Below are 11,923 nucleotides of genomic sequence, written 5' to 3'. Positions count from 1 at the left end.
TGTATTTCTAAAAGAGAAAGGCTATGTGAGGTCAGTACTGAGTCACTGGGGCTTCTAGGTGGCATCAGGAGGTGAAACACAGGAGAATGAAACGTGAGGAGCTTTCAGAAAGTTGACAATGACAGGCTAGATTGGGGGTAGTTCATGTTGAGTGGAAAGATGTGTCTTTCTTGGCATTTCTGCATATCTCACTTGGCTACATGCTGTGCAACAAGTCTTTTACCAGCAGCTTGAGCATCCAAGTTGTGATAGAGTTGCCAGCTCAGAAATGTATTCTTTGCTTTTCTACCTTTCTACCACACCCTGAGTTTAAGACCTGTCTTTATATCACAAAGGCTTTGTATGTATACTTGGACCAGTATTTTCAAGCTAGAAACAAAGTATTATTTATCATACTACGCTCATCTCCTTTAGTTAATTAAAAAAGCAATTCTTTGCTGCATTTCTTTCTTCTGAGGAAGAAAGCAATGTTGACAGATGTCATCACAACTGATATTTTAGCCTGTATTTGTACCAGTTCCACAAAGTTTGTCTGCAGCTAAGTAGAACTTGGATGTATTGTTTTAGAATTTTTTCTGTTTGTTTTTTGTTTTTTGTTTACTGTCATGGTGCTCATAATAGATACTTCTTTTTCTTTTTTTAAACATTCATTGCAGAACAGTGTATTCGTACTAGAAAAAGAATTGTAGTCCTTAGACCCTGGGGTGTCCCTTCTGCTCGTTTGGCAGAGGACCTAGTGCACCTAAAAGGCTGGCCAGGCTGTTAGTCACTATTATTTCAGGAAATAAACTGAACGAGCCTTCAGCAAAGGATGGGATGACTCAAGGGCTACTGAAAATAAAGCTGCACTGTCAGCTAGAGCTCTGAATCAAAAGATGCTTTATGGAGGTAGGGACTGATCTGTATTTTAAATAGACTGTTTCCTGCATTGGACACCACTCTGGGCACACTCAGGGTGTGGCTTTGTAAACATCACCTTCTCTCTTGTGCCTATCTTAGCTGGGATCAGCAGCAGCCTTTGGGGAGGAGAGCTCTGCTGATCCTGCGCAAGTAGATCAGAGAAAAGGATCTGTGATCGGAATAACAGTGTTGGCATCAGGGCTTTTCAGGCATTATTTCTGCTGTCCTGGTGAGAGCCAGGGATGTATTACTAGCTCTGTTATAGCTCATCCCAGCCCAGTACACTGGTGGTTTGCTTACTGTTCTGCAGCAGATCTGTCACAAAACTGAGAAGGCAGATCTTTTCTGTGATCCATCTACTAGAGGATCAGTTTGCAGACATTGGTGAGTGCAGAGATAGAGAGAGGTTCTAACGTGTAGGTGGTTGGGGCTTTACCATCTTTTGGTCATCCTGTGGCAGTTAGGGCTTCAGTCCAAGACTTCTCAGAAGTGCTCTAAACTCATGTCTCTAACCACAAGCCTTTAGGAACTCGCTAAAAGTGTGTCCAAGGGTGCTGTGTCCAAAAGACTGGTGGAGCTGGGCCTCAGGGAACTTGTGGCAACTACAGCAATTAATTAAAAGGGAAAATAAATTGAGTAAGATGATAGTACTCAACAACTTTCTCTGCATTGAATGGTGATAAACACACCTATGTCCCTCATTTAATTAGTTAAAATGAGCGGATCACTGTCTAGTGCTAATTACAGTGCCAGCCCCTAATGCTGCAAGAGTACCATCATTGTGAGCAACTTTCTCAAATGCAGGGGCTTGCCAGTATGTGAGCAGCAAAGGGGTGACCATTCCCCATTCCTGTGGGGTGAGCCTGTCCCTGGAAATCTTTGGTGATGCTTGGCCTGGGGAGAAATTCAGTGGGCTGAATTTCTTCAGGAGAGGCTGCTCTCTGCTGTCCCATTGCTGCGCAAGGCTAGGGAAGGTGACATTTGCTGGAGAATGCAAAGAATGTAGAGGAGAGCTGGCGGGAGGGGAGACCATGCAGTCTGAATAGAGAAACCTGTTTGATTCCCCTGAAGGGCAAAACACACCCAAGTCTCCTCCTCAAAACAAGGCTTGGCTTCCAGGAGCCAACCCTCTCGGCCCGCCCGGCAGGTAAGCACTCTGCCTCGCCCACAGTTGCCTCGCTGCCAGGGAGGATCGGAGGCACCCGCTGCGAACCCTTGGGGGGCAAAGGCACTTGGAGACTGATTGCAGACTGCTCCACATCTGTCTTTTGAGGGAAGGCTGCAGCTGCGAAGCCTCCGCAGGTAGGGATGGGCAGAGAGCCTGGTTCTCTGAACTCTGCAGAGAGTATCTGGGGTGTTCCTGCAATCCGTGTTTCCCCTGCTCGCTCTGTATGAGGAGGAGGAGGACTGTCATCTCCTAACCTGCTGATACAGGGATCTGGCAGGGATGAGGGAAGTTTCTATTGAAGCCTCCTCTCAGACAAGGAGGGAAAGCTAGTGTGTTGGTCCCAAATGTGGATTTAAAATGATACCTAGATACTAAAAAGGTGGTATTAGTGTAGATAGAAAAGTAAAGCAGAACTGAAGGGTTTGGATTGGAGGTTTTGCTGCTTGCATTTGTCAGGTCACTGAGTTCCCTCCCTGCCCATCTATCTTTCTAAAATCTGTCCCCTTCTTAATTTGTAAGGTGTAGTGGGGGCATGGCAGCAGGGACAAGTCTGTGCACAGGCAGGAGGGATCAGCTGTGTAGGACAGGTATAAAATTTGAGCCTGTGACTCTTCTCGAGAGGCTTAGGGTCAGCTGCCATGTTTGCACCACACCTAACCCTCTTCCCCCAGACCTGTGTGTTTCAGAGAGAGATGCAGGTGGAGATCTTTCTTTCGCTGTTTTTCTGTCTTGTTTTGTTTCTCTCTGAGTTAGTTTGAAATCAGCACCCTGGAAAGGAAAGCATGGGAGCAGTGAAGCTGGTGCAGCTGGTAAGGGAGGTGAACACTTCCCTCAGTCCTTGATTCTTTCTACCTGGAAGCTTGGTGAACATGTTGACCATTTCTCCATCTCCACCCCTCTGCTCTAGGACAAATGCCAGCCAGGAGAATGAGCTGGCTGCAGCTGGACAGGTTGCTCAGTGCAGTGAGGTCCTCTTGCATCAAATTGATCAGGAGCTTGTACTTAGGCTGATTTGTTCTATTCATCCAGCCAAAGACGAAATACTAAGTTTTATTAACTTCCAACATTATTTAATTTAAAGTTCTGATCACTAAAAAAAAGTGAGTTTCGATTTTCTTTTTTAAAACCTTTTTTTTTAATCCTGGTGAAACTTTGTAGCATCTCTGAGATGTCACAAAGCTTCAGTGGGATGTTTTTGTCCTGTTCTGTTTGTGGGTCTGTGATGCAAGTGCCAAGCAAAGTGCCTTTGAAAGAAAGGAACTTTTCCTTCCTTTTTGCTTTCATCTTTAGACATCAAGGCATAAGGTTGATGCCATGTGGGTGCAGTAAACACCCTTTACATCCTTCTTCCTTTTCAAATACAGAAATTAGTTGAGCAATTAAGAATTAATACCTTGCAATTAGAGTAATGAAATTTCATACCAAGTATAGTGAAAAATTATTCACTAATTTTGGACAACAACAGAAGTGAACTGCTGTGATGGGGGTGGTCATGCTGTGCTCCTTGCGTGGAAGGCCCCAAAATGATTTCTCAAGATGGGCAGGGTTGTTGCTGCTCCACCTAAGTTCACACCATGCTTTCCCAGCTTGAGTTAACTCATATCTTTGCCAGCTTCATCTGGTCAGACTGAAATTTTTCTATGTGGGGTATGTGGTTGCAAGTGAATTAAAATAAATGATAATTATGCATTCGTGGCTTGAGAGCACTCATCTCAGACACAGCTGAAACGTGTCTGTCCTTCATGTTGGAGCTCTGTGCAGGCTTCCCCATGACAGTTGTTGGTCCTTATTTCTCCTTTCCTCATGCCTGGGGGAGAAGAGATGTTTACTGTCCCCAGGTACAGGTGACCAGGATCTGAAGGAATTGCAGAGTTGGTCTGAGACTCTTCACAAAAATCCTTCACAGCCAGTGGGCTCAGCTCCTGTGATTCATATTCAGGGTCATGTCAGCCACTCTGAGAAAGGTGGGGACGCAGTTAATGACGGTGGTGTGGTTTACATTGTTTGAATGGCATCACAGAAGGATTGCAACAGAGGCATAAAATGTCACCTGCAGTGGAGTAACCATCGTGGAGCACCTCTTCTGTGAAGAACAGCTGAGAGAGCTGGGGTAGTTTAGCCTGGAGAAGAGAAGGCTCTGGGGGAACGTTATTGCATCCTTTTAAATATCACCTGGGGTTTAGCATTATGAGCCTGTCTGCTCCTAGGCAGTTTGCATGATTTTTATCTGTGTTTGAAAGCCTTCAGCCACCCTGTTGCTCCTAATGCGGAGCCACTGTCGTGACATGAGAGTCCAAGTCCTGAAGCATGCTTCAGGCTGGTGGCCTGGTCCTTCAGAGACAACTGGCAGCCACCATCACCCAGACACTCAGGTACCTGTGTGGATGAGGTGGGATGAGGTCCTACACTGTACATTTTGAGTTTACAATGTGAATCCAGAAGTGTCTCTTATTTCCCCCAAGGGCAGACAGAAGGATAGAAGCTGTCCATCCTTCCCAGACATGGAATATCATTCAAGTGAGAGTTCAAGGGTGAAATAAATGGTAGTTCTAGCAATACTGTCTCAGGAAATATCACAGCTACTGGGCACAAATTGCTAACCTAGTGTTAACTTTCTTTGCTGGATCCAACTTCCTGAAAGGATTTTAAAGGGTTAACTTTACTCTGGCAGGTTTTATGCTAGATCAAGCACAGTCTGTCCACACTGTCCTAACTTCATAGCAGATCAGGTAACAGCTGACATAAAAGCATAACACTGGCACAAGGTTTGCATTGTGTGCTCTGGCTAATGCAAGAGAAATGCAAGTATGTGCCCACGCCTAATCCAGATCACTGGAGGGCAGTCTGAGAGTGCACAGACCTGGATTAGCAATCCTGAAAACTGGATACTGCCTTTCTGGGGCAGGGAGCCTCACGGCTGAGTGTGGGCTACGTGTAGAAGCATTTTCTCACTGGCTTTCCTTTCTGTAGGTTTCTGTAAGTACATCTTGGTCTGCTGAGTGTTGATCTGAGGTGCCATACTTCATCAAACGGGTTGGAGAATAGGCACTGGACTGTGATTTAGATTTAGATAACAAAATCCTCAGCAAAGTTTAGAAGGTTTAAGTGTAGTTCCAGTTCAAGCCTTTTGCAAGCTTTAAATACCTCCTAGTTTGAGGACAGTGATAGTCAGAAGGTCAGAAAGTGCATCAATTATCATTAAACCATGAGACTCTTCTTCATAACTGCCCTCCAGTTTGCAGCTGATTCTGCCACCAGTATACAAGTTTCTATCTGGTGAAATTAGTTTTGTACTTTTCTACCTATGCGGGAGAATGTGAGAGATTGCTTTGAAGGAAACAGGACAGCATGGACAGTCTCTGTCTTCAGGCAACGTAGGCAGTGCAGCCTGGAGCTGCTGGGTGCAGGTCCTGGTAGGCAGGGAAAGATTGCTTTGCAGTTGGACTCGCAGGTGATGTTTGGGCTGAAGGAAAATAACACTAGCTTAAACAATTTCTTGTCTATTAATGGCTCTTATGTTGAAATCCCAAGAATTTGCCTCCCTGTTGCATGGACTCAGTAAACACCACAGGACTCAGCTACGGGGTCTCTGTCCAGAAGGTACAACGAGACTTTTCAGCTTGCAGCATCTCATCACTCAGCTCTTCTGGGGACCAGCACAGCAAAGTGACATTGGTCTCAGGACAGGATGTCCCTTCAGGGAACCAGAGGGCTGTAACATGAACTCGGTGGCTGGCCTGGGCTGTGTGGACAGGTCAGGAGTCTAAAGGCACCCTGTGTTGCTTTCCAGGAAAGCTGTATTTACAGGATCAAAGCAGCTCTGCTTCCTTTCCCAGGGCAGTCATTTAGCCCTCAGAACTAACTCCAACATCGGATCCAGCTCATCACCAAGACGGAGGGCAAGGTGGCTATTAGGTGCAAAGGGGCTATTAATGCAAGTGCCCTACAAACTCCTGACAAAAGCAGGCTGAATATTTGTTATTAACATTTTAAATTTGAAGTTGAGCCATCGGAAAGGGGGATGGCTGGTAAGTTTTTTTTCTATGTGTTTACAGGTAATAGGAGCTGCAGTCAGCTGTTAAAGAATAGCAAGTGTTTCATCTCCTGAGGTATAATTACATCTTTTTAAGTGGCTTATGCAGAAAGCAGAATCATTCCCAATTAAGCGAAGGGCTGCTGATTTCTGGCACTTGGAGAATTTATTAGCAAAGAGTGCTGTTCTGGCTGTACATTTGCAGAGGACTACATGAGCAGGCAAAGGTCCATCACTACCTCCTTTCTGCTGCTGCTGAGTACCAGCTGGAGCCTCTGTGGCTCTGAGGACGGCAGTAGACATGGAGATGGATGAGCACAGGCTGTGATCTGTGGGGATCACTCCTTACAAGGGGTGAGATTGAAGTTTGTGGTGTGATGTGGGAGCAATTTATTAGTTCCTCTGCTGGTATCACTGATGGTGCTTGTTCTCATGGTGTGTCACTCAGCCATGGCAGCCAAACTGAGCTCTGGAGCCTGTTTCACCTGCCAAGCCAAGAATTTTCACCAGGAGCTGCCCTCTGAAACACTGCTGAGAGGAAGAGATCGCATCCCACTAGCACCAGCGACATCCCTTGCAACTGCCTTAAAACTCAAAACACTTTGAAATACCTAAGGCAGGGACCACTCCAACACCTGGATGCCTGCAGAGAGTGAGCTGAGCTGGCTAACAGCCTGCAGACAGGCACACCCTGAAGATTAAAATCTAAACAAGGTTTCAGGTCCCCTTGCCTTATTAAGTAGCTTGTAATTACTTTCATTCACGTGATGAGCTGCAGAGGCAGTCTTCACAGTCTTCATGCCCTTCTTGCCTTCAATGACTGAATGTTGTCTGTCCATTCAGCTTCATAGCAAAAATTCTTTTTGTACCCTGGGATTTCTGTATTTTGCTCATGATTTTCAAGACTGTGGTTGTCGAGAGTCTTGGTGGTACTCTGCCTAAGAACATTAGGGTCTTTGTAAAAGTCAGTGTGGATTTATCTAGCAGTAACATTTGAAACATGCAGTCTCAGGACATGGTGTACTAATAGCATTTTGGCAGAATATTTATTTCTTGTGCTGGAGTGCTCATGTTGGATGCTTTGTCAGCAAGAATTTAAGCATCTGAACACCTGTTTTTATGGGTCACCAGTTGTGTGGGACATCCCAGTTGCAATCACCCAGCACGTAGGCCGAGGGACTTTAGCTGATTGTATTCTATTAGAAGCTTGAGGCAAAGATGTACTGTAAATCACAGATTTCATTTATCAGGAGCAGTCTCTAACCTATAGCTGTCATGTATTTGTATTGCCCAGGGATGTCTAGTTTCCATTATCTCTACCCTGTTCAAAGGAGAGGGTTGGAGAGAAAAGAGGAAAGGAGGCCTAGAGATCAGATGGCTTGTGAAGTTTTCTGTTACCCCTGGAATCAGCTCTTTGCAGTTGGTGGAGAAGGAAACCCAGCTCATCAGCAATGCTCTCCAGTTCTCCCAGTGATATCACTCAGATGATCAACCTTGCCTTCTTCAGTGTACCCAGCACGCAGCTCCACCTGTGCTGCATACCAGTGACCTGCTATCACACAGAGGGGAGAGGCAATTTGGATTTAATTACCTGGAAGGTGATCAGGTTCTGACTTGTAAGGGGCCTGTGAGAACCTGAGGAGAGGAGATTCGTTTAAAATTGGCTCCGTCCAGGAATTGGTGTCACCTCTCCCCTGTGTAAGACCATGGCATTAGTTTTCTCTGTTGCTACGCTCTCTGCTAGAAACATAACTCTTCATCCCATAAAGATGCCAGCCTGTTTGAATCTTGGACATGGGTAAGAGGGAAGGATGTGTCTGAGGAACAAGGAGATAACAGATGAAAGCAGTGGCATCACAGCTAAGCAGCGTGTTGGGGATGAACACAGAGTGGAGAACCCTGTAGTGAGCCAAGTAGACAAGGTGGAATGTTTTGAAGAGCAGAGTTAACTGGTCCATGCTTTCCTCCCTGCTCACCTGGCATCCAGTGCCCTAGGTGTGAGGCTTGGGAAGGCAGATTGAAAGAGCCGGATTTCCACACTGTCCCAGCCCTGCTCTTGGTGAATTTCACCACAGGGAATAAAAAGGGCAGAAACAAGTCAGAGTATTTCTGCAAATCCCTGCCCTGATATGCTGCTGCAGCCAGCATGTGGGAAAGGAATAAAACTTCTATGACAAGGATGAAGCTTCAGCACTTGCTTAAGAGCAGAAGGCAGCAAGGAGGTGCATCACTTGGAGGATTAGAGCGAAGGCCAGCTGTGCTGAATTAGGTATGTCCTTAGGTTTCATGGAAAGTCAAACCCTGAATTCAAAGCTCGGGCTGTGAGTAGAGCACTTAGGGAATTTTAACAGGAGAAAGTTTCTTCTCATGGGCTATCAGGTTGTTTTTCTGGCTGAGATCAGGATAAAGGAGATGTTTGGAGTACTTTCAGGAGGTTGTAGCTGGCAGCTGCTTTGCCTAGAGAACTTGGACTGGCAATATAAACCTGATACAGCTCTGTAGTTAGACTTGCACTGCTCCCTTTTTTTTTCCCCCTCAAAATTAGCAATGCTGAACCCTTTCAAATGTGCATGCAAATTTTGCCAAGTTTTTGTTCTTAAGGAAAAAAGTTAAAGTGTAAAACAAAAGGCAATCTTAAGTCTTCTCCAATGAAACTTTGTCACCTTGTTCTGAAACATGGCAGTTTTTTCCTCATTTCTACTTTTGTTCAAAATACAAATAGCAATATGGCATGAAACTAAACCTTCTGGCTGATTTGTCATGACCTAGTCTGAATTTTTCTGCTTGCTCAAAGCTGTGTTCTTGTGTCCAACCATAATAACCTTTTTCTGTGTTGGAAATGACCAGTGAATAAAAAACCTCCATCTTTTGCACGTTTCTAGTGATGCCTGAGAAGTTAACCTGCTAATTTCCCATTCCTCTAACGCTGCACTGCTGCATTTTAAAAAAGCAGCTAACGGAGAGGGAAGGAGATGAATTGCCCCCCTTCCCTTCATGCCAGCAGCAGGGCATGATTCAAGCCCCCTAAAAGACAGCTTTGTGCAGAACATGGACCTGCTCCAGGAACAGATTTCAGGGTAGGCGTTTCCTTCCCTGGCAGAGCCACTGACTCTGCTTGCTGACGCTGGCCACGTCAGCATCTCTCAACAAAGAGGCAGGTGTTTTCTCCAGGCTGTGGGCAGTGCTGAGCACCATGCTAGGCCTCTTCTTTTATCCTCTTTATTAAATAGACTCAGATGACACCTGGGGACTTGATTTTTGCTCATGCTAAGGCAGCCAGGAGTTAACCCCTCCTACAACTACTATTCACTCACTGAATGGCTGAGGGCTTTTCCATTCTTTAGAGAATGGACTTCTGATTATTTTTTCTGTTGCTTTCTACTCTGCAGATTGCAATTGCTACACTGTCATCACCCGAGGATAAGGCATTCTGGCTGTAGCCTTTGTAGGCTTATTTTCAGTATAGTCTTTTTCTTGAGCCCTGTTCACAGGATCCTGACATTTTTGGGGATGAGAATGTGAAAACTACTATAGGCATCTACCCCAGGAAACCAAATCACTTTGATTCAGTTACTGCCCATTAAGGTAGCTGAGCATGTTGAAGCTATTTCTTCAACAATTCTCTAAGTGGCTTGATCCAGACTGTGAGGGGTCTTCTACACTTGTGTACATTTGATCACCACATTCAGGGGTTGTTCCTGCAGGCAGTAATAGTGGAAGGTGGTGTAAAGTGGGGTGAAATTCTCAGGTGTTTACCAATCCATTTTTTTTTCAATATATTTAATTTTGGATGGAAAAAGAGACGACAAAAACACTACAAATATTATTCTTAACACTTGCTGAATGAACACAAGTCCCAGTGTTTTGTACCGTTGGAAACACCCAGTTAGGACTGAGTGTCCAGAAATATCAGCATGCAGGGACTGCTGAATCCAAAGAGAAAAGTAGATGTACAAACAGACAAAGTATAATGTATAACTACAGATTAAGCCACAAAAAAGATTCAGCATGTATCTTCTTGGTCTAAATGTTTGTGTGCTACACATACTGCAGTGTTTGTATCCCACAGACATTGCTATGAACTGTTTTGAAGGTAGGTGGTATCTGGATTTGCACCCAGCTGTGCTCTGCATGGATGGTATACACTGCTCTGTGAGTCACAGGCCTTTCAAGATGGATCAAATCTAAATTATTTTAGCTCAGAAGCCTGTACGAAGCTATGGAAGAACTGAATTCTGCCCCTTGTGCTACCTAGAATTTTTTCCTAGACTGTGTTTAACAGGTAGGTCATGGAATGCACAAATCTATGCTTAAGCACTGCCTATAGCAATGCCCGTTGTCCCTGCTGAGGAAGGAGTCACTCCAGTGGACAGGTTTAGGCACAGCGTCCAGTCTGTTGTGTTTTCTTATTGCTTGTTTGATGTCTCTCTAGTAGGTGAAGCTCTCCTGATGTTTTTCTCAGATCTCAGGCCAAAGGATTGTCAGTCTGAGAGCCTGCTGTAAGGACACTGTCACAGTGCTGAGGAGTCAGGCCGTGGAGCTCCTGGACTTGCTGCATGGCTGGGACTCACCCCTAAGGATTGTGGTTTCCATGGCTGTGATGTAAGCAGACCTTGATACCGGGCAGGTGATGTACCCTGGCTGAAGGGTTTCTCACAGAATTCTGCAAGTAGGAGCATTTATATCCCCTTTTTATTTTAAGGTAAAAAGTCCAGTGAAATTGGTACGTATTTACCAATATATTTTTTCTCTACAAACATTTACTCTTCTGCAACTGCTTTTTGAGAAGGATCATCTCTCAGAGCTTTGTAATTCACTCATTTATTTTAAGTATTCCAGGGCATTTTGCAAACTTTGAGCCTTTGGCAGCTCTGTAAGTTTCTTACAGAGGGGAGGCACATTTAAGGGATTCATCTCTCAAAGTGCAGTTATCTTAAGGCAGTGCTTAATGGAGCCTGCAATAACTGTTTAGATCAGGAATTTAAGAATTACTGCTCATTTACATAGCAGTGCCACCCAAGGGTGCCAATTAGGGTTGAGGGCCTATTGCACTGATGTTGTGTAGACATTTTATAGGAGACTTTGAAGTGCTCCCACTGGCCTTCTACAGGAAAAAACTTCCACATAAATATTTTGAAAGGAAAATGTTTTTTCTGAAGTGATATTTTTATTTTAAATTTTATATTTGTAGTGAATGTTTAACTGGAAGAATCTATTCCTGAACAGCTCTGGTGGCTACAGCAGAGTGACTTGTTGACTTGTTGAGTGTCCTTTCAGAACAGTCCCACAGCAGAAGATCTTTTATTAGGTAATGAATAAACAAAAGACAAAAAGGTCTATCCAGCCTTGCGGAATTGCTTTTTAATTAGAAGGTGAGGGGGAAGTGATAGATCCAGTCTGAGTCAGAGAGAGAATTGTGGGACAGCAAAAGGCTGGTGGCTGTGTGGGGACAGGAATAGGAAAGGTTACAGATTTTTCAGCTGTACCTGCTTGTCTTTAATCCAGTGCCTCAAAATCTGTGATCTGCTTATAGGTGAATGGAGGTTGTCAGAGAACACCTTCACATGTCATGAAAAGAAACTGTGAATTGCTTGCTGTCATGCATCTCTCCAGTGCTACGTGTGTTTCTGTGAGGGCTGTGGTTCCAGAAGCTTCTGTGCATGCAGTGTGGTTTCTGTTAGCAATAGGATGCTATAGACATGGGGACTTGAGTGCCCAAAATTTAGAGTTCCATGGCCATGTTTCCAATCATAAAGCATCATTTTTTTCCAATGGATAGTCATCTGAACTGCCTTTTATCCCTTTTATTTCCCATTTAATTC

At 44.6% G+C, this 11,923-nt stretch overlaps 1 protein-coding gene across 1 annotated transcript in view; it reads left to right on the top strand.

Annotated features, from left to right (window-relative positions):
• The first annotated feature begins 2,027 nt into the window (after positions 1–2,027).
• ZNF185 (zinc finger protein 185 with LIM domain) overlaps positions 2,028–11,923 on the top strand; it is a 45,948-nt gene continuing 36,052 nt past the window's right edge. The window contains 1 exon segment of the mRNA XM_031554666.1: positions 2,028–2,202. The gene's annotated coding sequence lies outside the window, so the exon portion shown is untranslated.

The sequence above is a fragment of the Meleagris gallopavo genome, chromosome 9 (genome assembly GCF_000146605.3).
Source record: "Meleagris gallopavo isolate NT-WF06-2002-E0010 breed Aviagen turkey brand Nicholas breeding stock chromosome 9, Turkey_5.1, whole genome shotgun sequence".
NCBI classification, from domain to species: domain Eukaryota; kingdom Metazoa; phylum Chordata; class Aves; order Galliformes; family Phasianidae; genus Meleagris; species Meleagris gallopavo.
This window is presented reverse-complemented; position numbering and strand designations above follow the sequence as displayed.